Here is a 24,874-nt window from a genome sequence, read left to right on the forward strand (position 1 = left end):
AACGAAGTGAGGACTTCGTGTATATAAAAAGATGGTAGTGATTCCACCTGGATGACAGGTTTATTGCTCAGAAACTAAAAGAGGCCGCCTAGGTATAGAGGATTCTGTCATGAGGTTTCTGCTAAACCAAGGATCCCAGAATCGTCACCCATTCCAGTTAAAGGCATAACGAAGAAAGCAATATTCACAAAGGAAATGCGGAAAGGAATAAAAGCCATCAAGCCACAAAAATAATGTGACTAAGGGGCAGGATTTGCAGATGTAGAGATTTAATGTGTTTGCCCTTTCTCACCCACACAAGAAAAAGGATGGAACAGATAATGAGATTCGTCTGTTCTGTTGCGCAGCCTCCGCAGGGCAATTTGTATGTCCCGGTTTCTGAGTCTGTAGATGAAAAGGTTCAGCATGGGGGTGACCACAGCGTACATCACTGATGCCACCACACCATTCCTGGGGGGTGGTGACACAGCTGAAGTCAGGTACACACCAATGCCTGTTCCATAAAATCAGCAAACAGCTGCTAGGTGAGAGCCACAGGTGAAAAAGTCTTTATACTTCCCATCTGACGATGAAATCCTTAGAATGGAGGGGCCAATTTTATAGTAAGACAAAAGGATCCCTGAAATGGGAAGAAAACCAAACACAGTATTATCAAAATATATAAATATGCTATTGATGACGCTGTTAGAACAGGCAAGTTTGAGAAGTTGAGAGGGGTCACAGACAAAATGAGAGATTTCCACATTCTTGATGATGGTGAATTGTAACACAATCCAACTGTGCAGCTGGGAATCCAACAGGCTAAGGAAAAAGGACACCAAAACGAAGAAGACACAGAGGTGAGGATTCACGATGACTGGGTAGTGCAGAGGGCGACAGATGGCTACAAAGCAGTCATAGGCCATCACAGTCAGGAGCATGCCTTCTATACATGCAAAAAGGATCAAGAAAGACATCTGCGTCAGGCAGCCCGCATGAGAGATGACTCTGCTATGCGACTGCATGCCCACAATCACCTTGGGAACCGTGGCCGCGGTGAAACCGATGTCAGCCCAGCACAGGATGGAGAGGAAGAAGTACATGGGGGTGTGGAGGGGGGAGTCAGAGCTGACAGCCAGGATGCTGAGCAGGTTCCTCAGCACCATCACCATTTACATGGACAGGGACAGGGACAGCAAAGCGAGGACCGGCTGCAGTTCTGGATCCTCTGAGAGTCCCAGGAGGAGGAAATCTCAGACACCTGTGAGATTCCGTGGCCCTGTGTGTCTTGGACACCTTGAGAAGGAAAGAGGATTGCAAAAATAAAAGATAAAAACCAGCCCTTAATGCTGGATGCGAGCAATTCACAAGGAACATCTTCACACTTGTGGACCATACACCGCCAGCAATGTTTCTCAGTTGTGACAATTCCAAAAATCTCAGAATTATTACGTGGTTTACTTTTTTGCTATATGAGGCTTTCTGTACATACTACTTTAGAGAAAATCCACTGAAGAACATTAGAAGACCAAAAGGTTAGATATAACAAATCCGTGATCTCAGTAAAATACAGCCTACTCTTTTCAGAAAAAATACAATGCAATGAAAATGTCCTTCTCTCTTTTAGAAAAAGATCTCAGTCTAATTGAAAGAAATTAAGAAGCCGTGAAATACACTCTACTTTATTCTGATGCCGTGCTACAACTTCCATTGATGTAGAATATGTAAAAGAACGACACAAGAGCTAGGACCCCATTATCTGAAAACGACATCGAAACTTATAGTTCTCATTCGGAAAACCTTTCCACATGCCTGTTACTTTTCATATTTATTATCATCCTTCCGTTTTCTGACATCATTTCTTCATAAAAGTACATGCACACTGAAAAATGGGAGCTGGGTTTCCAAATGAATAGAATCTATAACTCCTGGCCCAGCACTATGGCTCACACCTGTAATCCCAGCACTTTGGGCGGCCGAGGCTGATGGATCACCTGAGGTCAGGAGTTCCAGACCAGCCTGGCCAACGTGGTGAAACCCCGTCTCCAGTGAAAATAAAAAAAATTAGCCGGGCGTGGTGGCGGGTAACCCTAGCTATGACAGCAAAGTGGACGTACACCCTGTGATATTATTTGTAACATCCTAGAAAGATATTGCTCCTAATATCACGGTGGCTCTACACCCTGTGATCTTAATTGTAATATCCTACAGAGATCTTTCTCCTAATAATACAGTGGGTGTACACGCTGTGATATTATTCATAATATATTACAGAGATACGACTCCTGATATCACAGTGAGTGTACACCATGTTGGTACACCCTGTGATCTTATTTGTAACAACTTAGAAAAATATTACAGCTAATATCAAAGTGGGTGTACACCCTGTGATGTTATTTGTTATCTCCTAGGTAGATATTACTGCTAATATCACAGGGAGTGTACACCGTGTGTGTACAGACTGTGAAATTATTCATAATACCCTAGGAAGATATTACTCCTCATATCACAGTGGGTGTACACCGTGATAATTTTTTCTAATATCCAGCGGGGGAGAGGATGATATTTCTTCCAATATCACAGAAGGTGTATACCCCCCTGTGATATTGTTCCTAATTTCCAGGGAAGGAGAGGATGACATTATCCGCAATATCACTGGGGGTGTACAACCTCCCACCAGGATATTGTTCTTAATATCCGGAGGTGGAGAGAATGATGTGACTCCCAATATCTCACGGGGTGTAAACCACCCCTGTTTGTAAACACCCCCTGTGATATGGTTCCAAATGGCCTGTGAAAGAGTAACCATGACTCCCATTATCGCGGGGGGTGTTCAGCCCTGATGATATTGTTTTCTAACATGCAGGGAAGGAGAGTATGCTATTACTCCCAATATCGCAGGGGTTGTACACCCTTTTGTGATTTTGTGCCCAATATCCAGGAAAATAGAGGATGATATTACTCCCAATATCGAAGTAATTGTACAGCACCCCTGTGATATTCTTCCTAATATCCAGAAAGGAAAAGAATGATATTATTCCCAATAGCAAAGGAAACGTATACCCGAGCTGTGGTATCTTTCCCAGTAACCAGGTGGGGAGAGGATCATATTACTTCCAATGTGGCAGAGTGTGTACACCCCCTCTGTGATCTCGTTGCTAACATCCAGGTTTGGGGAGGACAACATTACTCTCAATATAGCAGGGGGAGTACACCCCTCCGTGACCTTGTTAGTCATTTCCTGGGTGGAGAGGATGATCTTACTCCCAATATCGCAGGGGGTGTACACACTCTTGTGAAAATCTTCCTATATTCACAGGGAGAGAGGATGATATTACTCCCAGTACTGCAGGTGGTTTCCACACCTCTGTGATACTCTTCCTAATATCCACAGGGAGAGAGGATGATATGACTCCCAATATCGCAGGGGGTGTACACAACCCTGTGATATTGTTCCTAACATCCAGAGCGAAAGAGGGTGATATGACTCTCAATATCGCAGAGCGTGTACACCCCTCCTGTAATATTGTTCTGAATACCCTGGGAGGGAGAGGATAAGGTTACGTTGAATATCGCAGGGAATGTACACCCACACCCTCTGATACCCTTCCTAATGTCCAGGGGAAGAGAGGAAAATTTCACTCCCAATATCACAGAGGCAGTACAGCCCACCCGTGATGTTGTTCCCAATATGAATAGGGGCAGAGGATGATACCACTCTCAATATCACAGGGCTATTCACATCCCCAGTGACATTTTTTCCTAATATCTAGGGGAGAGACAATTCTATGACAGCAAAGGTCACAGGGTCTGTACATCCCTTCCTGATATTATTCCTAATATCCAGGGGGAAGAGGATGATATCAAATATGAAAGGGGGTGTACATCCCCCACCCCTACGATATTGTTCTTAATGATTGTGAGGGGAGACGATGATATTACTCCAAATACCGCAGGGGTTGTTCACAACGCCCTGTGATATTGTTTCTGATATCCGGGGCGGGGGGGAAATATCATTTTACTGCCAATATTGCAGGTGGTGTGTACCCCACCTGAAATATGGCACCGAATATCCAAAGAGGGAGAGGATGGTATTCATACCAATATCGAAATGTGTGTACACGACCCTTGTGGTATGTTTTTTAATATCCAGTGGGCGGGAGGATGATATTAGTCCCAACATCCCAGAGGGAGTACACTACCCCTGTGATATGGTCCCTAACTTCCAGGGGGGAGAGGATGATATCACTCCCAATATCTCAGAAGTTGTACATCCCTCGTGATATTGTTCGTCATATGTAGGGAGGCGCAGGATGACATTCCATTGAATTTCACGACAGGCCTACACTCACAGTGTGATATTGTTTCCGATATCCAAGAAGGGAGAGGATGATATTACTCCCAATAAAGCAGTGGGTGTACATCACCCCTGTGTTATTATCTCTAATATCCGGGGCTGGGGGAGCTGGGGAGAGGATAACATTCCCTCAAATTTAGCAGGTGGTTTGACGCCCCTTGTGGTGTTGTTTTAAATATCCAGCGGGGAAGACAATAGCACTATTTTTGATAGTCCGATTCATCCGCTCCACCTTTCCGGAACGCTGAGGCCAGGAGGCGGCATGCAGTTTCCGTGTGATCCCCAGTGCCTTTGCTGTCTTCTGTACCAAGGCAGCCAAAAACGCAGGCCCGTTGTCTGAGCCGATCCATAAGGGCGGTCGATATCTAGGAATCACATCTCGAAGAAAAACAGGGTTTACTTCACGAGCTTTCTCAGTTCGTGTTGGATAGGCCTCCACCCACCCAGAGTAGGTACGCCCAAGAACTAGTACATACTTGTTACCTCCACACTTTGGCGTCTCTGTGAAGTCCACCTGGAGACCTTCAAAGGGGGCTGCTCCATAAGCTCGTATGCCGGGCGGAACGGCTGGACCTTGCCTCGCATCATGCTGTCGGCAGGTAACACACCACTGCCTCACCGTTTTGGCAAGGGCTGACAAAGGCGAGATTTAGAAATACCGGCCTAACAACTTTTCCAGTGACTCCTGACCTCGATGGGTGGTTTCTGGCACAGCCAGTACAACTGCAGCTCCTAGCAGCTGTGGCACAGCTACTCTCCCATCTGGCAACCGAATCCATCTTTCCTCCATCACTTGTCCTTCCCTCTACCTGGAGAAAGTCCTTTTCTTTAGAAGAAGCAGGTCTAAGATCAGGTGCTTGAAGGAGCACTGATGCCCAGAAGGGGGCAGATGCTGCTTTTCAAGCCTCTGAGTCAGCGCGGGAATTCCCCAAATCCAGCAAGGTGGAAGCTCGCTGGTGTCCTCTGCAATGCATAACTGCCACCTTGTGGGGTTTCCATACTGCTTCTAATCATTGCAAGATTTCTTGTTGATATTTTGTCTTTCCCCCAGAGTTCAATAAGCCCTTTTCTTTCTAGCACGCTCCATGCACTTGAAGGGTTAAAAAGACATACCGAGAATCAGTGTAAATGTTGACAGTCTCACCCTCACTGAGTTCTAAGGCCTGAATGAAAGCAATGAGTTCAGCTTTCTGGGCTGAAGTGGCCTGGGGCAACATTCTGGCTTCAACAACAGTGTCCAGGGTTATCACTGCATACCCTGCACCTCTCTCTCCTTGGGGGTTGAAGAAGCTGCTCCCATCCACGTATAGTTCCCAGTTTACTGATGCCCAAGGCTGGTCCCGGAGGTCAGGTCTGCTAGAGTCAATTGAGTCCAACACTTCTACACAATCAGTCTCGAAAGGGCTCTCTGATACCGGGAGCAAGGTGGTGGGGTGTAGGCTGTTACAAACTTCAAAGATTATATGGGGATTTTCGCAGAGCAAAGTTTGGTACTTGGTGAGTCTAGCATTCGTTAGCCAATGATGTCCTTTAGTACTCATTAAAGTCACCACAGCACGGGAGGCCTTTATGTTCAGGTTTTGCCCAAGAGTCAGCTTATTTGCTTCTTGTACTAGCAGGGCAGTTGCTGCCAAGGCCCTCCAACAGGGTGGCCATCCTTTAGAAACCCTGTCTGGTTGTTTAGAGAGGTAGGCCACCGGCCTCGACCACGGCCCCACAGTTTGAGTGAAAAGTCCAGCTGCCATCTTTTCTCTCTCTGACACATACAATGGAAAAGGCTTTGTCAGATCGGGTAGCCCCAGGGCTGGGGCGGACATAAGTTTTTCCTTTAGGTCGTGAAAGGCTTGCCATTGTAAGGATCCCTATTCCAAAAGTTCCTGGTCCCCGCCGCTTTGTGACCTCATACAAATGCTTGGCTAATACTGCAAAGTTTGGGATCCACAGTCTACAAAACCCCACAGCTCCTAAGAATTCTCTCAACTGCCTTCTGCTCTTAGGCTTCGGTAGATTGCAAATGACCTGCTTTCTTTCTGATCCCAGGCTGTGTTCCCCCTGTCAGGTAGTAAATCCTAAGTAAAGTACCTGCTGTCGGCAGATCTGAGCTTTTTTCTTGGACACTTTCTACCCACAGTCCACCAGGTGCCGGTGTAGGACATCTGTTCCCTTGGGGCACCTGACTGCCATGGGGTGTCCCAGCAAAAGGGCATCAATCTACTGGAGCCACATGCAGTCTACGTCTGTGGTGGGAAATTTCTGGCGGTCTCGAGCCAACGCCTCCCCGAAGATGGTGGGGGAGTTCTTGAGCCCTTGGGGAAGCTGGGTGCAAGTGTACTGAGTAGTCACACCTGACTCTGGATCTTTCCGCTGAAAGGCAAACAGCTTCTGGCTCTCAGGGGCTAATCTGATATGAAAGAAAGCATCTTTCCGGTTCAAACAGGTGAACCAGCTGTCCTTAGCTGGCTGTAACCCCAACAATGTGGACGGGTTAGGTACTGTTGGATGTAAAGTCAGTTTAGCTTGATGAAGCAAGCGCAAATGCTGTACCAGCCTGTAGTCCTTGGTCCCTGGCTTGGGAACAGGCAGGAGGGGAGTGTTCCGTGGAGACTGACAAGGAACTCTAATTCCAAAAGTTCTTAGGTGCTTGAGATGGACCTGGATACCTTGAAGAGCTTCTCTGGGGATCGGGTCCTGTTTTTGCATAACCGGCTGGGCCCCAGGCTTCACTTCTATGAGTACAGGGGCTGGGTTGACTGCCAACCCTGGACGGTTGTGTCCCACCCGTACTCTTGGCCACCTCTTAGCCAGAGCTGGTCTTCTTTCTTGGCCCGGCTCAGTTAAGAAAAGTCTCCATTCCTCCTCTCAGGGGACCGTAAGGGTCATAATGCCTCCCGTTCCAGGTAACTTTAGCAGCAAAGAGCCGTGCTCTGTAAAATAGATAGTGGCTCTCAGCTTGCTAAGCAAGTCCCTTCCCAACAAGCGCAAGGGACAGTCAGGATTGGACAAAAACTGCTGAATCACTTTATGTCCTCCTACAGCACAAGTCCGAGGCAAGCAGAAAGCTTGCTTTGCTGAAACCCCCATGGCTCCGATGATGTCAATAGACTTTTTGGATAAGGGGGCGACCGGGGTGGTTACTACCGAATGTTCAGCACCGGTATCTACAAGAAAATCAATGTCTCTACCCCCAGCTGTCATTCTGACCACAGGGTCTTTGGGGACACTTGAGCCCGGTCTCCCTCAGTCCAATAAACCTTCTGCCAGGTTGAGCAGGGCCCATTCCTCCTTGTCCGGGGCCTCCTGCTCTGAGTCACCTGGTTTTCTTTTCAGCTGAGGACATTTGTTCTTCCACTTTCCTATTTCTTTACAATCAGCACACTGATTACGCTGCAAGCTCCGACAGCCAGGCTGAGTTTCTTTCCCGGGGCCCCCCTTCCCTTGCCTCTTTGGGGGGGCCCCTCTGATTGCTGCAGCTAACAGGTTGGCATTTTGCCGGGCCTGACGTTCATTCTCTCTGCAGTTTTCCTTACGATTTACTGTGTCCCTGTTTACAAACACCTGGTTAGCTATTTCTAATAACTGTGATGTGTTCATCCCTGCAAACCCAGCCTGTTTCTGCAGTTTTCTTTCTAATGTCTTATGCGCTTTGACTAACTAAAGCCATGTTAATCATGCATTGATTTTCAGGGCTATCGGGATTAAAGGGAGTATACATACCATAGGACTCACACAGTCTCTCCTAGAATTGTGCTGGACTTTCTTCTTTTCCCTGAATGACCTCAGAGACCTTGTTAACATTTGTGGCCTTCTGGGCTCCCCTCTGTAATCCTTCCAAGAGAGCTTCCCTGTCTCGGTTTAGCCTTTGCATATCCTCTCTTTCATTTGGGTCCCACTGGGGGTTGGTTCCTGGCAACTGGGTCTTTTCATACTCTTGGGGGTTTTGGTAATCAGCCGGTGCATGTTCCTCTAGCCACTTAGCTGCTGCTTGGAGCACTCTCTGCCTTTCATCTCTGTTAAAGAGGAACATGAGCAACTGGTGGCAATCAGCCCAGGTGGGGTTATGGGTCTGGATAATAGTTTGGAGCAAATCAATCAGAGCTTGTGGCTTTTCGGTATAGCATGGGATATTGTTTTTCCAGTTGAGAAGGTGGGCAGAGGTGAAGGGCTGGAACACAGAAACACGCCTCCCCACCATGTGCCCATCCTCATCTATCCCAGTATACCGCTGCTCTCTCAGGGGCATTTGGATCCCCGTTTTGGGTCTTAAATGAGCTGCCAAGGGAGGGGTTTCTTCTGAGGCTTCACCTCCTCTCTTGTCTACTCTGGGTGGCCTAGGGATATGTTTGTCTGGGAGAGGCACAAGCACTGTGGACTCAAAAGTGGGGAGCCAATCTCCTTGGTAAGGGGAGGGCACCACTGGGATCACTGGTGCTATCTCCTGCAATGGATCTTCTGATGTTGTGTTGAACAGAACTTCAGGAGCTGATTTCCCTGGGCAGGTGGAGTGGGATCCTTCCTTGGCTGTCTGTCCCTTTGCTACTAGCACTGCTGCTGCCTGCCCTCTCAGCCACTGTGGGGGGTCTAGCACCAGCTGTAACCAAGTGTCTATGTCTGGAAACTGGTCTGAGTGTCCTGACTTAACAGTTACCTTGTGCCATACCTTAGAAACAAGGGACCTGTCCAGGCTTCCTTCTGATGGCCAACCCACTTCTAATGGTGGCCAATCTATTTCACAAGGAGTTCTAAGTTTCCCTGGTGTCATAGTAACCCCATAGTCTCCATTAAATCCCTTCTTAAAATTATTCAAAATAGTTCCTAGCAGAGTGGGCTTACTTTGTGTCTGACCCACGTTTCCTCGAGACAAAACACCAAGCTCACACCACACGCACGCCACAGAACAAAGAATGGGTAAAAAGGGCACACACACACTTTTTCAGTTTTCAAGAAACCAGAATCAAAACCAAAATCAGAGTATCCAGAAATCCAAGCCAGGTCAAACCAAAACCAAAGTATCAAGCAATTCAAGTCAAGTCAAAAACAAAAACCAAAGTGCCAGTACAGGCACGCCATGGGTTATCAGGCCACGCTTCCACTCAAATGGAGTGGGCAAGTTCCAAAGACCAGTCTTACCCAGTTTCAAATGTCCGGACTCCAAGTGCCTCTTCCTTCCTGGTGTTCAGCCACTGCGTTTATCCTCCACAGGGGCCTACCACACACTGCTCTGACGAGGCGTTCCACCGGGGCAATTGCCTACCCGGGAGCGCACTCAGCATCTGCGTTGCTCAAGCTGGCCGGAGTCCCCCGCAGGGATGCTCCACAGGGCAGGCCTAAGCCGCATAAGGGGCTGCCTCGACTGTCCGTCAATTACCTCGCTTCCCAGTCAGGGAACCATGAAATGTAGCAGGACGAGTCACAGACAAAACTCCTCGGACACCGGATTAAAGAAGGAAGAGATTTTTTATTTGGCCGAGAGTGTCAGCAGACTCGTGTCTTAAGAGCCGAGCTCCTTGAAAAAGAAATTCCTAGCCCTTTTAAGGGCTTACCACTCTCAGGGGTCCTTGTGAAAAAGTCATAATAGATCAATTAAGCATGAGGAACGTGACTGGGGCTACAAACATCAGCTAACAGAACAAAAAGTTTTACAGTCCTTTCTCATACAACGTCTGGAACTTACAGATAACACCAGTAGTTTTGCTCAGGGGTTAATATTATTATTATTTTAACCACCAGGGCCAGGAGGTGGCGCCAAGGTCATCTAGCTATTTATCTTACTTCTATTTCCAACTTTTTGCTTTCTCCCTTTTCTCCTGTCTTATAAACTAGGGAAAAGGGGAGGTTGTGGAGAAACTGGGAAGGACAACAGGAGAAGTGGTGGCCTCATACCATATAATCATTGTGATGGATTCATCCCTGCAAGCCCAGCGTGTTTCTGCAGTTTTCTTCTCATGTCTTCTGCCTTTGAGGGACTGAAGCCATGTGAATCATGCGCTGATTTTCAGGGCTATCAGGATCAAAGGGAGTATACATACCATTGGACTCACACAGTCTCTCCTAGAATTGTGCTGGACTTTCTTCTTTTCCCTGAAAGACCTCAGAGAGCTTGTTAACATTTGTGGCCTTCTGAGCTCCCCTCTGTAATCCTTCCAAGAGAGCTTCTCTGTCTTGGTTTAGCCTTTGCATATCCTCTCTTTCATGTGGGTCCCACTGGGGGTTGGTTCCTGGTAACTGGATCCTTCCATACTCTTGGGGGTTTTGATAATCAGCTGGTGCATGTTCCTCTAGCCACTTAGTTGCTGCTTGGAGCACTCTCCGCCTTTCATCTGTGTTAAAGAGGAACATGAGCAACTGGTGGCAATCAGCCCAGGTGGGGTTGTGGGTTCGGATATTAGTTTGGAGCAAATCAATTAGAGCTCGTGGCTTTTCGGTATAGGATGGGCTATTGTTTTTCCAGTTGAGAAGGTCGGCAGAGCTCAAGGGCTGGTACCCAAAAACACGCCTCCCCATCATGTGCCCATCCTCATCTATCCCAGTATACCGCTGCTCTCTCAGGGGCATTTGGATCCCCATTTTGGGTCATAAACGAGCTGTCAAGGGAGGGGTTCCTCCCGAGTCTTCACCTCCTCTCTTGTCTATGCTGGGTGGCCTGGGGATATGCTTGTCTTGAGGAGGCGCAAGCACAGAGGGCTCAAGAGTGGGGAGCCTCTTTCCTCGGTAAGGGGAGGGCACCACTGGGATCACTGGTGCCATCTCCTGCAATGGATCTTCTGATGTTGGGTCGAACAGAACTTGAGGAGTTGATTTCCCTGGGCAGGTGGAGCGGGATACTTCCTTAGCCATCTGTCCCTTTGGTACTAGTATTGCTGCTGCCTGCCCTCTCAGCCACTGTGGGGGGTCTAGCACCAGCCGTCACCAAGTGTCTGTGTATGGGAACTGGTCTAGCTATCCTTTACCAGTTACCTTGTGCCACACCTCAGAAACAAGGGACCTGTCCAGGCTTCCTTCTGATGGCCAACCCACTTCTAATGGTGGGCAATCTATTTCCCACAAGGTTCTAGGTCTCCCTGGTGGTCTAGTGGTTAGGCTTTGGCGCTCTCACCGCCACTACCTGGGTTTGATTTCCGGTCAGGGAACCAAGAAATGGAGCAGGAGGAGCCGCGGAAAAGCCCCTCAGACAGCAGATTCAAGAAGGAAGAGGCTTTTTTATTTGGCTGGGAGCGTCGGCAGATTCTCGTCTTAAGAGCCCACCTCCCCGAAGGAAGACAGAGTTCCTGGCCCGTTTAAGGGCTTAGGACGCTAAGGGGTTCCACGTGAAAGAGTGGTGATGGATTGAGAGCACATGTGCTTAGAGTGCGGGGGCGGGGGTTAATCTTTTCACCTCAGGCCGGCTCATCAGTGCCACCGGCTGGTCTTGCCAGTGACTTCATTCCTGTTGTTTTTCAACTTTTACTTCCTCCTCCTCTTCAGAGACAGGAGACAGTAGACAAATGGCTTCTCTCCTCAGGGTGACAGGATGGTATTACTCCCAATATCGCAGGGGGTGTACACACCCCTGTGATATTTTTCCTAATATCCAGAGCGAAAGAGGATGATATGACTCTCAATATCGCAGAGGGTGTACACCCCTCCTGTAATTTGTCCTTAATACCCTGGGAGGGAGAGCATAAGATTACATTGAATATCGCAGGGGATGTGCACCCTCCGCCTCTGATACACTTCCTCACATCCAGGGGAAGAGTGGATAATTTTACTCCCAATATCGCAGAGGCAGCACACCAGCCCCCCACACCCGTGATATTGTTCCTAATATCCAAGAAGGGAGAGAATGATACTTCTCCCAATGAAGCAGTGGGTGTACTTTACCCCTGTGTTATTGTCTCTCATATCCGGGGGCGGAGGTGGGGCAGAGAGGATAACATTCCCTCAAATTTGGCAAGTGGTTTGCTGCCCCTTGTGGTATTGTTTTTAATATCCAGCGGGGAAGACAATAATACTACTCTCGATATCACAAAAAATGCACATCCCCCTGTGATATTGCTAGTAATATCCAGGGGTAGAGAGAATGATGTTACTCCCAGTATCGTCAAAGTGTCCACCCCCCTCCACTTTGCTATTGTTCTTAATATATGGAAGGAAGTATGATATGACTCCTAACATGGAAGGAGGAATACACGCCCCTGTGATATTGTTCCCAGTATTCAGTGCAGGAGAGAATGATATTACCCCCAATATCGCAGGAGGGGTACACCCCTCTGTGTTCTTGTTCATAAGGTTCATTAGAAAAGGTGATTTTACTGGAAATATCGTAAATACACTGTATGTCCTCAGTGGCTGCTAACATGCAGGGAGGGATGGGGGTTGATATTACTCTGCGCATCAGCGGAGCATGTCCACGCCTCTGAGATGTGGCTCCTATATCCATGGGGAAAGGGGATAGATATGACTCTCCGCATCACTGGGGGTGTCCACCCCCCTGCGATGTGGCTCGTCATATCGGGGGTGGGTGGGTGATATTTCTTCCCGCATCGTGGGGGTCGCCCGCCCCCCTGCGATGTGTATCGTAATAGCAAGGGAAGGAGAGGAGGATGACATTACTCCCCGCATCATGGAGGAGTCTATCACAGATCGGGATACTATCAACAACCTGGGATATGGGGAGTACATCCCCTGTGATATTGGGAGGAATATCATACTCTTCCCCCCTGAATATTAGGAACAATATCATGAAGGGGGTGTTCACTCCCTGCCATATTGTGAGTCATGTCATTTTCTCTACCCCTGGACATTAGGAGCAATGTCACAGGGGTGGTGTACAACCCCTGTGAAATTGGGAGGTATATCTTCCTCTCCACCTTTGGATATCAGGGACAATAACACAGGGGAGGTCTACACGTTCTGGATTATTGGGATTAATACGGCCCTCTCCGCGCCCGGATATTAGCAACAAGATCACAGAAGTGTTGTCCACCCAGTGCGTTATTTGGCGTAATGGCATCGTCTACCCCTGGCTGTTAGGAACAACATCACAGGGGGCGTGTACGTTTTCTGCAATACTGTGTGGAATGGCGCAATATTACCTATCGCAATTAATAATATCAATTATGAATTAATAATATCAATCAATAATATCAATTATTAATACTAATAATTATTAGTAATTGATATTAATTATAATTATCAATATTAATAACTGATAATATAATTTTTAAAATCAATATCCATAATAATGAAAATTAATATTAAATACTTGTGCTAATGATAAAAATAAATGAGAAATATTAATGATTAATAACGCCTGATATTCATAACCGATATCGACCTTATTCATTAGAAAAGAGTAATTTAGCTCCTAATAATTGATATTAATATTAATAATAGTAATATTAATAATGTGAAAATGTTTTATTGGCAATTATTTCTTCATATTACTATTGGTAATTCATATTCGTGTGAATAATAAATGAGGAATAATTAATACTAATATTGCACCTAATACGTTAGTGGGTGTACACCCACCTGTGATATTGTTCCTAATGTCCAGGGAGGGAGAGATCATGATATTACGTTCAATATCGCAGTAGGTGTACACACAACCGGTGATATTGATCCGAATATAATCTCCAGGGGGGTGGAGTATGACGTCACTCCCAATAGAGCAGTGGGTGTACATCCATCCGGTGATATTGCTCCTAATATTCACGGAAGAAGAGAATGCTGTGATTCCCAGTATCGCAGAAAGTGTACACCCCTTCTGTGATATTGTTCCTAATATCCGGAGGGGGAGAGGGTGATATTACTCGCAATATCGCAGGCTGTGTACACCCACCCTCTGATACCGTTCCTAGTAGCCAGGAAGGGAGAGGACGATATGACTTCCCATACAGCAGGAGGTGTACACCCATTCTGGGATATTATTCCTAATATCCATGGAGAGGAGAGGCTGATATGACTCCCAATATCGCAGGGGTTGTACATCCAGTCTGTGATATTGTTCTTAATATTCAAAGGCGGAGAGGTTGATATTACTCCCAATACCACAGAAAGTGTACAAACCCGTGTGATATTGTTGCTACTATCCAGAAGAAGAGAAGATGATATTACCTCCCATATCGCAGGAGGTGTACACCCACTCTGCGATATGTTTTCTAATGTGCAGGGCGGGAGAGCATAACATTCTTCTTAACAGCACAGGGTGTGTACAGCCCCCCTGTGATATGGTCCTTCATATTCCAAGGCGGAGAGGAGGATCTTACTCCCAATACCGCAGAAAGTGTACACCACCCCAGTGACATTGCTCCCGTGTTCCAGGAGAGAAGAGAATGATGCTACTATCAATATCGTATGGGGTGGACACGCCCCCAGTGATATTGCTCCTTATTTCAACGTGGGAGAAGATGATACTACACCCAATGCCGCTGGGGGTAAAAACATTCCTGTGATATTGTTCTTAATATCGAGGGAGAAGAGGATGCTGTTACTGCAACTAGTGCAGAGGATGCACACCCGTCTGTGATATAGTTGGTAATTTCCAGAGGCGGAGAAGATATTACTGACAATAACGTCCGCAAGCGGTGTGACCACCGTGGACCGTTATATCCAGACGGGGAGAGGGGGGAGATATTACTCCCGACATCGCGGGGGGCGTCTCCTCCCCCCATGCGGTGTGGATCGTAATATCCGGGAGGGAGAGGGGGGTGATATTACTCCCCGCATCGCGGGGGGCGTCTCCGCCCCCGCTGCGGTGTGGATCGTAATACCCAGGGGGGGAGAGGGTGGTGATATTACTCCCTGCATCGTGGGGGGCGTCTCCCCCACCCCTGCGGTGTGGATCGTTATATCCAGGGGGGGAGAGGGGGGTGATTTTACTCAAGTACTCCTATGATCTTTTCTCTACTGCCACACTTGGTTAACACCCTGGTACATTATTTTCCATGTTCTAGCGAGTTAACACTACTAAAGTCACAGGGGATAGACACCCTGTGATATTATTTGTAATACTGTAGGGGAATGTTCATTCTGATGTCACAGGACTCTACACACTGTGATGTTATTCCCAATATCCTAGGGGAATGTTAGTAATGATGTCACAATGTGTGTGCACCTTGTGGTATTTTTCTTAATCTCCTAAGGGTAGGTTACTGTTATTGTCACACTGGATATCTTCCCTTTGATATTATTCATCATATCCTGGAGGGATGTCACTCCTTGTGTCACAGGGTTTGTACACTTTGTCAAATTACTCGTATTATCCTTAGAAGATGTCACTCCTCATATCATAGAGGGCGTACACTCTGTGATATTATCGTCATTTTCTAGGGAATTGTTACTTTTAATGTCACAGAGGGTGTACACCTTGTGAAATTATTCGTTATAATTTTGTGGGATGTTACCCCTAAGGTCACACGCGGTGTACACGCAGTGATATTATGTGCAATATTCTATAGAAATGTTACTCGTAAATCACAGGTCCTGTACACCCTTTAATATTATTCGTAATAGTCTAGGAAAACGTTACTGCTAATGTCACAGGGCGTGTGGACCCTGTCATAAAATTCATAATATGCTAGCTGGTGTTCACTACTCATTTCACAATGCATGTACACCCTTTGATATTATTCGTATTATCCTGAAGAGATGTTACTACTGATGTCCCTATGCAGGTACATTCTCTGATATTATTCGTTATATCCTCGGGGGATGTTCCTTCTAATGTCACACACGTGTACTCCCTGTGTTCTATTTCGTAATATCCTAGGGAAATTTTACTTTCAATGACACAGGGTTGTAGACATTGTGATATTATTCGTGATATCCTAGAAAGATGTTACTCCTAATGTCACAGGGGTGTACACCCTGTGATAGTATGAATAATTTCCCAGGGGTCTATACTCCTATTGTCACAGAAGATGACACCTTCTGACATTATTCAAAATATTCTAGCGAGATGATACTCCTAATGTCACTGGAGGTGTACACCCCGTGATATTATTCTTACTATTCTAGGGGGATGTTACTCTTAATGTCACAGGTGTGTTCCTTCTGTGATAGTTTTGAAAATATGCTAAAAGGATATTACTACTAATGTCACAATACGTGTACACCTTGTGATATTATTAGCAATATTCAGGGGGGATGTTACTCCTAACGTTACAGGGGTGTACACTGTGTGATATTGTTCCCAAGATTGTAGGGGGGTGTTACTCCTAAAGTCACAGGTGTGTATACCCTGTGATAGTATTCACAATATACTAACGGGATATTACTACAAATGTCAACATGTGTGTATACCTTGTGATATTATTTGTAATATCCTGGGAGGATGTTACTCCTAACGTCACGGGGTGTACACCCTGTGTTACGATTAGCAATATTCTAGGGGGATTTTACTTTTAAAATCACAGAGGGTGTCAACCGTGGGATCGTATTGGTAATATCCCAGGAAAATGTTACTCGCAATGTCACATGGGGTGTACACCTTGGGATATTATTTCGAATATCCTAAAGGGATGCTATCTTAATGTCATAGGGTGTGTACACCCCTTGAAATTATTCGTAATATCCTAAGGAGATAGTAATTTAAAAATCACAGTGGGTGTGAACACATGGTGTACAGCCTGTGATATTACTCACAATATCTGAGGGAGGGATAACTTTTAATATCACAGTGGGTGTACACACTGTGATATTATTTGTCATATCATGGAAGTATATTATTCCTATTGTCACAGGGGTTTAACATCCTGTGAAATTATTTGTAGTAATCCAGGGTGATGATTACCCTAAAGTCGCAGGGTGTGTACACCCTGTGATATTATTCATAATATTCTAGGGGGATGTTACTCCTAATGTCGCAAATCTGTGCAAGCTGTGACATTATTCCCAATCTACTAGCTGGTTATAGTTACTAATGTCACAGTGCATGTACACCTTGTGATATTATTCCTAATATCCTAAGGGGATGTGACTCCTATTGTCACAGGGGGTGTGCTTTCTGTGCTATGATTCCTAGTATCCCAGGCGGATGTTACTCCTACCATACAAATTGTGTACACGTTGTTATATTATTCCTAATATCCTAGAGTGATGTTACTCCTCATGTCACGGGGGTGTCCACCCTGCGATGGTATTCTTCACATTCTAGAAAGATGTTTACTCCTAATATCACAGAAGGTGTACAATCTGTGAAGTTATTCATAATCGTTTCAGGGGATGTTACTCCTAATGTCACACGTGGTGTACAATCCGTGATATTATTTGTAAAGTTTTTTCAGATATGTTACTCCTAATATCACAGAGGCTGTACACCCTGTCATACTATTTGTAATATCCTAAAGAAATGTTACCACCAGTGTCACAGGTGGTGTACACCGTGGGGTATTATTCCCAATATTGTAGGGTGATGTTACTCCTAATGTCACAGAAGGTCTTCACACTCTGATAATATTCGTAATACCCTAAAGGGATGTTACTACTGATGTCACAATGCAGGTACACAATCTGATATTATTTCTTATATCTTCGGGCGATGTTACTTCTAATGTCAGAGGGGGTGTACATGTTTCAAAATTATTCATAATATTTTAGAAAGATGCTACTCCTAATGTCACAGAGGGTGACATGGGGGTGACCACCGTGTACATCACTGAGGCCACTGCACCCTGTCTCGGGGAAGATGACACATCTGAACTGAGGTAGCTTCCAACGCCTGTTCCATAAAATCAGCAAACATCTGACAGGTAAGACCCACAGGTGGAGAAGACCTTATACTTCCCACCTGATGATGAAACCCTCAGAATGGAGGAAACAATTTTAGAGTAAGAAAAAAGGGTCCCCGAGATGGGAGGAAAACCAAATATGGCAGCAGGGAAATGCATGATTATGTTATTGGTGAAGGTGTCACAACATGCAAGATGAGGGAGTTGAGAAGGGTCGCAGAAGAAATTAGGAATTTCCACATCCTTGAAGCAGGTCATTCATAAGGCAATCAAGTTGTGCAGCTGGGCTTCTAAAGGACCGAGAAAAAAAAAAAAGACAACAAAAGTAGGAAGCCACAGAAACACGGGTTCATGGTGGCTGAATGATATAGAGGGTGACAGATGGCTACAAACCAGTCATAGGCCATCACACTCAGGAGCATGTCTCTCTTCCATGCCTCCAAAAATGGCAAAGAGAGACATGTGAGTCAGACGGCCTGCATAGGAGATGACTCTGCTGTGAGATTGGATGTCCACAATCATCTTGGGGACCACGGTGGAGGTGAAACCGATGTCAGGCAAGGACAGATTGGAGAGGAAGAAGTACATGGGGGTGTGGAGGTGGGACTCAGGGCTGACAGCCAGGAGGATGAGCAGGTTCCCCAGCACCGTGACCAGGCACATGGGAAGGAACAGCCCAGCGACGACCAGCTGCAGTTCTGGATCCTCTGAGGTTCTAGGAGGAGGAATATAGAGACATCTGTTAGATTCTGTGGGTCTGTAGAGTTTGGACAGCTTTTGCCTAGAAAAGAGGGTTGAAAAATCGGAAACAACTAAACCAACACCCAGCATTGTGTCTGCATTTTGGATAGAAGCAATTCACAAGTAATGTTTTCAGATTTCAGAACAATCCACACTCAGCAATATTTTGCAGTTCTGACAAACTCAATTGTCTTCTAATGCTTTCATCATTGATTTCTGTGTTATTCACTTCTTGCTATACACACCTGCCTTAGAGATACTAGATTCAAGAATGCTCCAAGAACCAGATCGTCATATAGAACAACAAATTCGTAATTGCTAGAAAATACAGCCTATCTTTTCCGAAGAAAAATATGTAATAAAACCATTCTCTTCACTTTAAGAAAATGGTTATCCTAATTAAAGGAAATTAAGAACTCAAATATTTTATTTGATTCGAATAGACTGATACAAATTCCCTTGATTTAGAACATTTGTAAACACTGTATAACAGCTGAGACCATGCCATCCGGAAATGAAATGAAAGTTGATAGTTCATAAGCAGAAAATAGTTCCACATGCCAGTTAGGTCCTAGTGATTCCATCATTGTGTTTTCGGACTTTTCTCCTTCGAGAGAGTAATTGCCTAATCACATCGGTGGGTCTTGTTTTAAAATTCATGGAAGCTCTAACTCCTGTCCTTAGCTTCGGTGGACTTAGAGTTTTCATCAGAAAGTTTGGCCGGACGCGGTGGCTCACGCCTCTAATCCCAGCACTCTGGGAGGCGGAGGAGGGCAGATCACGGGGTCAGGAGATCAAAACCATCCTGGCCAACATGGTGAAACCCCGCCTCTACTAAAAATACAAAAACTTTGCCCGGTATGGCGGCGCGCGCCTATAGTCCCAGCTACTCGGGAGGCTGAGGCAGGAGAATGGCTTGAACCTGGGAGGCAGAGGCTACAGTGAGCCGAAATCACACCACTGCACGCCAGCCTGGGCAACAAGAGCAAAACTCTGTCTCAAAAAACAAAAAACCAAAAACACACGCTCTGTGACACTGACGTCACACTGATGACAGCCAATTTTTGTGAACCAAGGAAGTGTCAATGCAATAATTCACATAGGTGTTTCCTTTTGCTGTCTCCTATGTGCCAAGCAAGATATAGGCTCTAGGGAATCAGAAACAAAAGAGAATCACTTGTTCCTCTCACAGTACTCAGTCTTTACTGAGAGAAGGAAAAAACAAAATGTCCTGTCTGGAATGCAGGGAAACCAGAACTTCAGGTCAGGGGATATTTCTGTTGAACCGTGTGGAGTTTAAGCTTAAAATATTAACGAATGTATCTAAAATTCACTTTACCTTTATTTACGCGTCCATCACATAGAGATCACGCAGCGGGCTCCCACGATCGGTTTAATCATCGCTCACTTCCATTGGATCAACTAGAAATCAACTCAGATGAGAGTGCTGAATCTCAGAGGATGGACGTCTCACCCTTTGCCATACAGATAAGTAGAAAGGGTGGTATTGAAAATTAATGGTCAGACTCTAAGTCCCGGGCAATATACTTGATGGTCTCCCAACACTCAAAATGTTTGTGTTCTCTTTTGTTTTTGTTTTTGTTTTTTATTTTGAGACGGAGTCGTTCTGTTGCCCAGGCTGGAGTGCAGTGGAGTGAGCTCGGCTCACTGCAACCTCCGCATCCCAGGTTCAAGCTATTCTCTTGCCTCAGCCTGCCGAGTAGCTGAGATGACAGAGGCCGGCCACTATGCCCGGCTAATATTTTTCTCTTTTTAGGAGAGAAGGGGTTTCACCATGTTGGCCAGGCTGGTCTTGAATACCTGACCTTGTGATTCGCCTGCCTCAGCCTCCCAAAGTGCTGGGATTACAGGCGTGAGCCACCGCGCCCAGCTTCCAAAAGTTTTCAACAGAGCTCAGAGGTCTTAACCACAGGCACATCGGAGGAGCATTTTTGAAACACTTTCCAGCTTCCTCAATAAGAATGGAAGCCAAACCCCGAAATGATGAGTCCTTTGAGGAAGTCGAGAGCTGTACGGAAAGCCAGGAACAGGGGCAAGGGAGAGATGCGTCCTGAATGATCCTGTGCCAATTCTTTCTGGAATCCTCGATGTGATCTTAGCTGCCCTTTCCATTCTTGACACAGTGATTGTGGCACCCACTGGTCTAGCTGTGGTCTACAAGGAACCCCCAAAGGGAAGGGCACAGTGAGCAGGGGCATCGGCCTGAGTGATGAGGATTTGAGAGGGCAGGTTGATTGCAGGGAGAGGATTGGCCAAATGCCATGTGTCTGGACTTAGACTGCCTGGTTCAAATTGGGCTTCACCCTTTTTGACTTCATGATCTGGTACAAGTTCTATGAAAATGTGGTGCTCCTTTTCCAGTCTGTAAAATCATCATGAAATGTGCACTAATAACTGGGAGACTACGCAGATGAAATGAAACAAGCTGCATAGAACACAGAGCTCAGAGCCTGGCCTTTAGGAAGCCCTCAGGAAGGGTTCATGATGCCATGGTGTCTGTCATCATCCGCTTTATCCTCATCATCACCTTCATCGTCTTTTTGTTCTTCTGAGGGAACAGTTTAGAGGGACTCATTCCCTGCTATCATGGGTGAGATGTCTATGAAAAGGACAACCAGTGGGGGAGGGAAGCAAAATTTTGAAGAAGATTCCTGAGACCCCCCACCACAACCAAGAACAGGAAGTCCGCAGTCTGCTGAGCTGACAGTTTGCACATTGGTCTCCTCCCGTCTGCCGACCGCATTGTCCTGTTTGTCCTGAGGATGAGGAAACAAACAAGGCTCCCGACCATCCCTCAGCACTCACTGAACTGCCCTTCCCCTCTGCTAGGCCATGACCACTGAGAACAGGTCCACTGTTCTCCCTGCATGGTGCACATTGGAGGCTCAGACTCCGTCCACAAGGCTGGCCAGAAGACAGGATGAGACATGAGCCTCCCGATACAGGTGACGGTTGTGGAGCCCACAGGACTGCAACCTCACACTGCAGGGCTGGAGGCACAGACTGAGTATTTACTATTCTATGGCCTGGGGGGCTCAAGGCACAGAGCCCCTCATTAGCCAGAGTCAAGCTCTAAGGATTAGCCAAGTTCCCCAAGTTCTAAGGATTTCCTCATGATCATGCAAGAAGAAGAGAAAAGCGAGTGTCCATAGGAGCTTTGAGGCTCTTCCTCTAATCAGGAGAGAGCTTGTGTGTATTATTCGCTTCTTTCTTTTCTTTTACAAGATCCAAGTGCTTTAATTTTCATCTTTTATTATGGGAAAATATACCACGTATAAATGTTAAAAATTATAAATATAGATTATTTCATATAGAATGGCCAGTATAAACATTTACAATTTCCACTGTTTTTCAGTTTATAGTTTAATCACATTAGATACATTTGCATTGTTTAGCAACCAACACCGCCATCATCTCCAGAACAGTTTTATCGTTGAAAATGGAAATTGCACCCATTAAACAAACTCTCCATTCCTCTCTCTCTCGCCCACCCCTGGGGGCCACCATTCTAGTTTGCAACTCTATAACTTTAACTACTCTAGACACGTGATATAAGTGGAATCATACCGTGTTTAATTTTTTTGGTTTGTTTGTTTTGGAGACAGAGTCTTTCTCTGTTGCCCAGGCTGGAGTGCAGTGGCGTGGTCTGGGCTGACTGCAACCTCCACATCGTGGGTTCAAGCGATTCTTGTGTCTCAGTCTCCCGAGTAGCTGGGATTACAGGCGTGCGCCACCACGCCCAGCTAATTTTTGTATTTTTAATAGAGACAAGCTTTCACCATATTGGGCAGGCTGGTCTCGAACTCCTGACCTTAAGTGATCCGCCTGCCTCAGCCTCCCAAAGTGCTGGGGTTACAGGTGCGAGCCACTGAGCCTGAGCGTGTTCATCCTTTTGGGATTTCTTTATTTCACTGATGAGAATGTCTTCAAGGTTCATCCGTGTTGCATCCTGTGTCAGAAGTGCCTGTCTGGGTGTTTGGGTGTTTTTTTTTTTTTTTTGGTTTTGTTTTGTTGTGTGTTTACATGGAGTCTCACTCTGTCGCACAGGCTGGAATGCAGTGGCACAATCTGGGCTCATTGCAACCTCCACCTCCCGGGTTCCAGCGATTCTTGTGCCTCAGCCTCCCGAGTAGCTGTGACTATAGGCACAGGCCACCACGCTCGTCTCATTTTTTGCATTTTCAGTAGAGACAGGGTTTCACCAAGATGGCCAGGCTGGTCTTGAATTCCTGACCTCAGGTGATCCGCCCATCTCGGTCTTCCAAGATGCTGGGATTCCAGGCGTGAGCCACCGCACCGGCCAGAAGTGCCTGCCTTTTGAAGGCTGAATAGTCTTCCATTGTATGAAGGAACTCCAGTGTGCTTTTTCATTCATCAGTCCACGAACCCTTGGGTTGCCTCCACATTTTGGCTCTTGTGAATAATGCTGCTATGAATTTGGGTGTACAAATCTCTCTTCCACTCCTGGCTTCTAATTCTTTTTGGCAGGTACCCACAAGTGCAACAGCGGGAACATCTGATAATCCTGTTTCTACTTTTTCCGGTACATACCATACTATTTTCCCTGTTCCTTCATGGTTTTACATTCCCTCCAATCAGATTCGAGCATTCCTACTTTCCTCTAGTCTCACCAATGCTTGTTTGTTTATCATATCCATCCTAATGTGTCGTATCACATTCTTGGTTTGATTTGCGCTTCCCTGTGATGAGTGATTTTGAACATCATTTTAGATGCTTATTGGCCATTGCTATATCTTCTTAATGACGCATCTACTCGAGTCTTCTGACCATTGTTAATGGGATGCTTTGGGTTTCTTGTTGTTCAGTTCTAGCTGTTCTTTGTATATGATGCATATCAGCCTTTTTTCAGAGATATGATTTGCAAATATTTTTCCTAACCCATGGGTTATTTTTTCACTCAGTTCACAGTGTTTGCTGATGCACAGAAGTGTCTGTCATTTAGATGTAATCCAAGGAATCTAATTTTCTTTTGTTGCCAATGCTTTTGGTGTCATATCCCAGAAAACATTGCCCAATCTGATGTCATGAAAGTGTGGCCAATATTTTCTTTTAGGCATATTATACTTTCAGCACTTGAGGTTAGGTCTTTGACCCAGTTTGTGTTAATTTTTGCACCTGGTGTGACATAGGGTCCACCTTCATTCTTCTGCATGTGGAAATCAAGTTTCTCCAAAACCATTTCTTGAAAAGGCTGCTTTTCCACCAATGAGCTTTCCTAGCATTCATGTTAAAAATCATTTGAACATATAGGGGAGAAGTTATTTCTGGGCTCCAGAACAAACCAACAACAGACAACAGATAAGGATACAGCATGGGCCGGGCACGGTTGCTCATACCTGTAATCCAAGCACTTTGGGAGGCCGAGGCGGGCGGATCACCTGAGGTCAGGAGTTCAAGACAAGCTTGACAGACAGGAAGAAACCCCCATCTCTACTACAAATACAACATTAGCTGAGCATGCTGGGGCATGCCTGTAATCCCAGCTGCTCGGGAGATGGAGGCAGGAGAATCGCTTGAACCCAGGAGGCAGAGGTTGCAGTGAGCCAAGATGGCACCATGACACTCCAGCCTGGGCAACAAAAGTGAAACTCTGTCTCAAAACAAAAAGCCAAAAACAGAAAATCCAGCACGATTTCAAGAGCAGAAAGAGAGTAGCTGAAAAACCAGCATAATGAGAAAATGAGGAAGCTTCTTACCAAAGCATCTGGAAATATGCAAGCAATTCCTGTGAACTAAAATTTTCATACTGTACTATCAAACACTAGAACTCACTTATTCCATCTTTCTGTATTTTGGGACCCAATTATCCACTTGTCTTAATTCCCCGTCCCACCCCTTTTCTTCCTAGCATCTGCTAACCCCCTTTATACTCTCCACCTTCCTGAGATTCCTTTTGTGTGTAGGTGTGTGATGGAGTCTCTTTCTGTTGCCCAGGTTGGAGTATACAGGTACAATCCGGGCTCACTGCAAGCTCTGCCTCCCCAGTTCAAGCGCTTCTTGGGCCCCAGCCCTCCGAGCAGCTGAGACTACACGCACGCGTCACCAC

The 24,874-nt window shown here is 46.0% G+C and overlaps 2 pseudogenes; both read right to left on the reverse strand.

The window, feature by feature from the left end:
• Positions 1-506: 506 nt before the first annotated feature.
• Positions 507-3,166, reverse strand: LOC100991768 (putative gustatory receptor clone PTE01; annotated as a pseudogene).
• A 9,936-nt stretch (positions 3,167-13,102) lies between these two features.
• Positions 13,103-20,199, reverse strand: LOC134730847 (olfactory receptor 7E24-like; annotated as a pseudogene).
• Positions 20,200-24,874: the final 4,675 nt, after the last annotated feature.

The sequence above is a fragment of the Pan paniscus genome, chromosome 7 (assembly GCF_029289425.2).
Source record: "Pan paniscus chromosome 7, NHGRI_mPanPan1-v2.0_pri, whole genome shotgun sequence".
Taxonomy (NCBI): domain Eukaryota; kingdom Metazoa; phylum Chordata; class Mammalia; order Primates; family Hominidae; genus Pan; species Pan paniscus.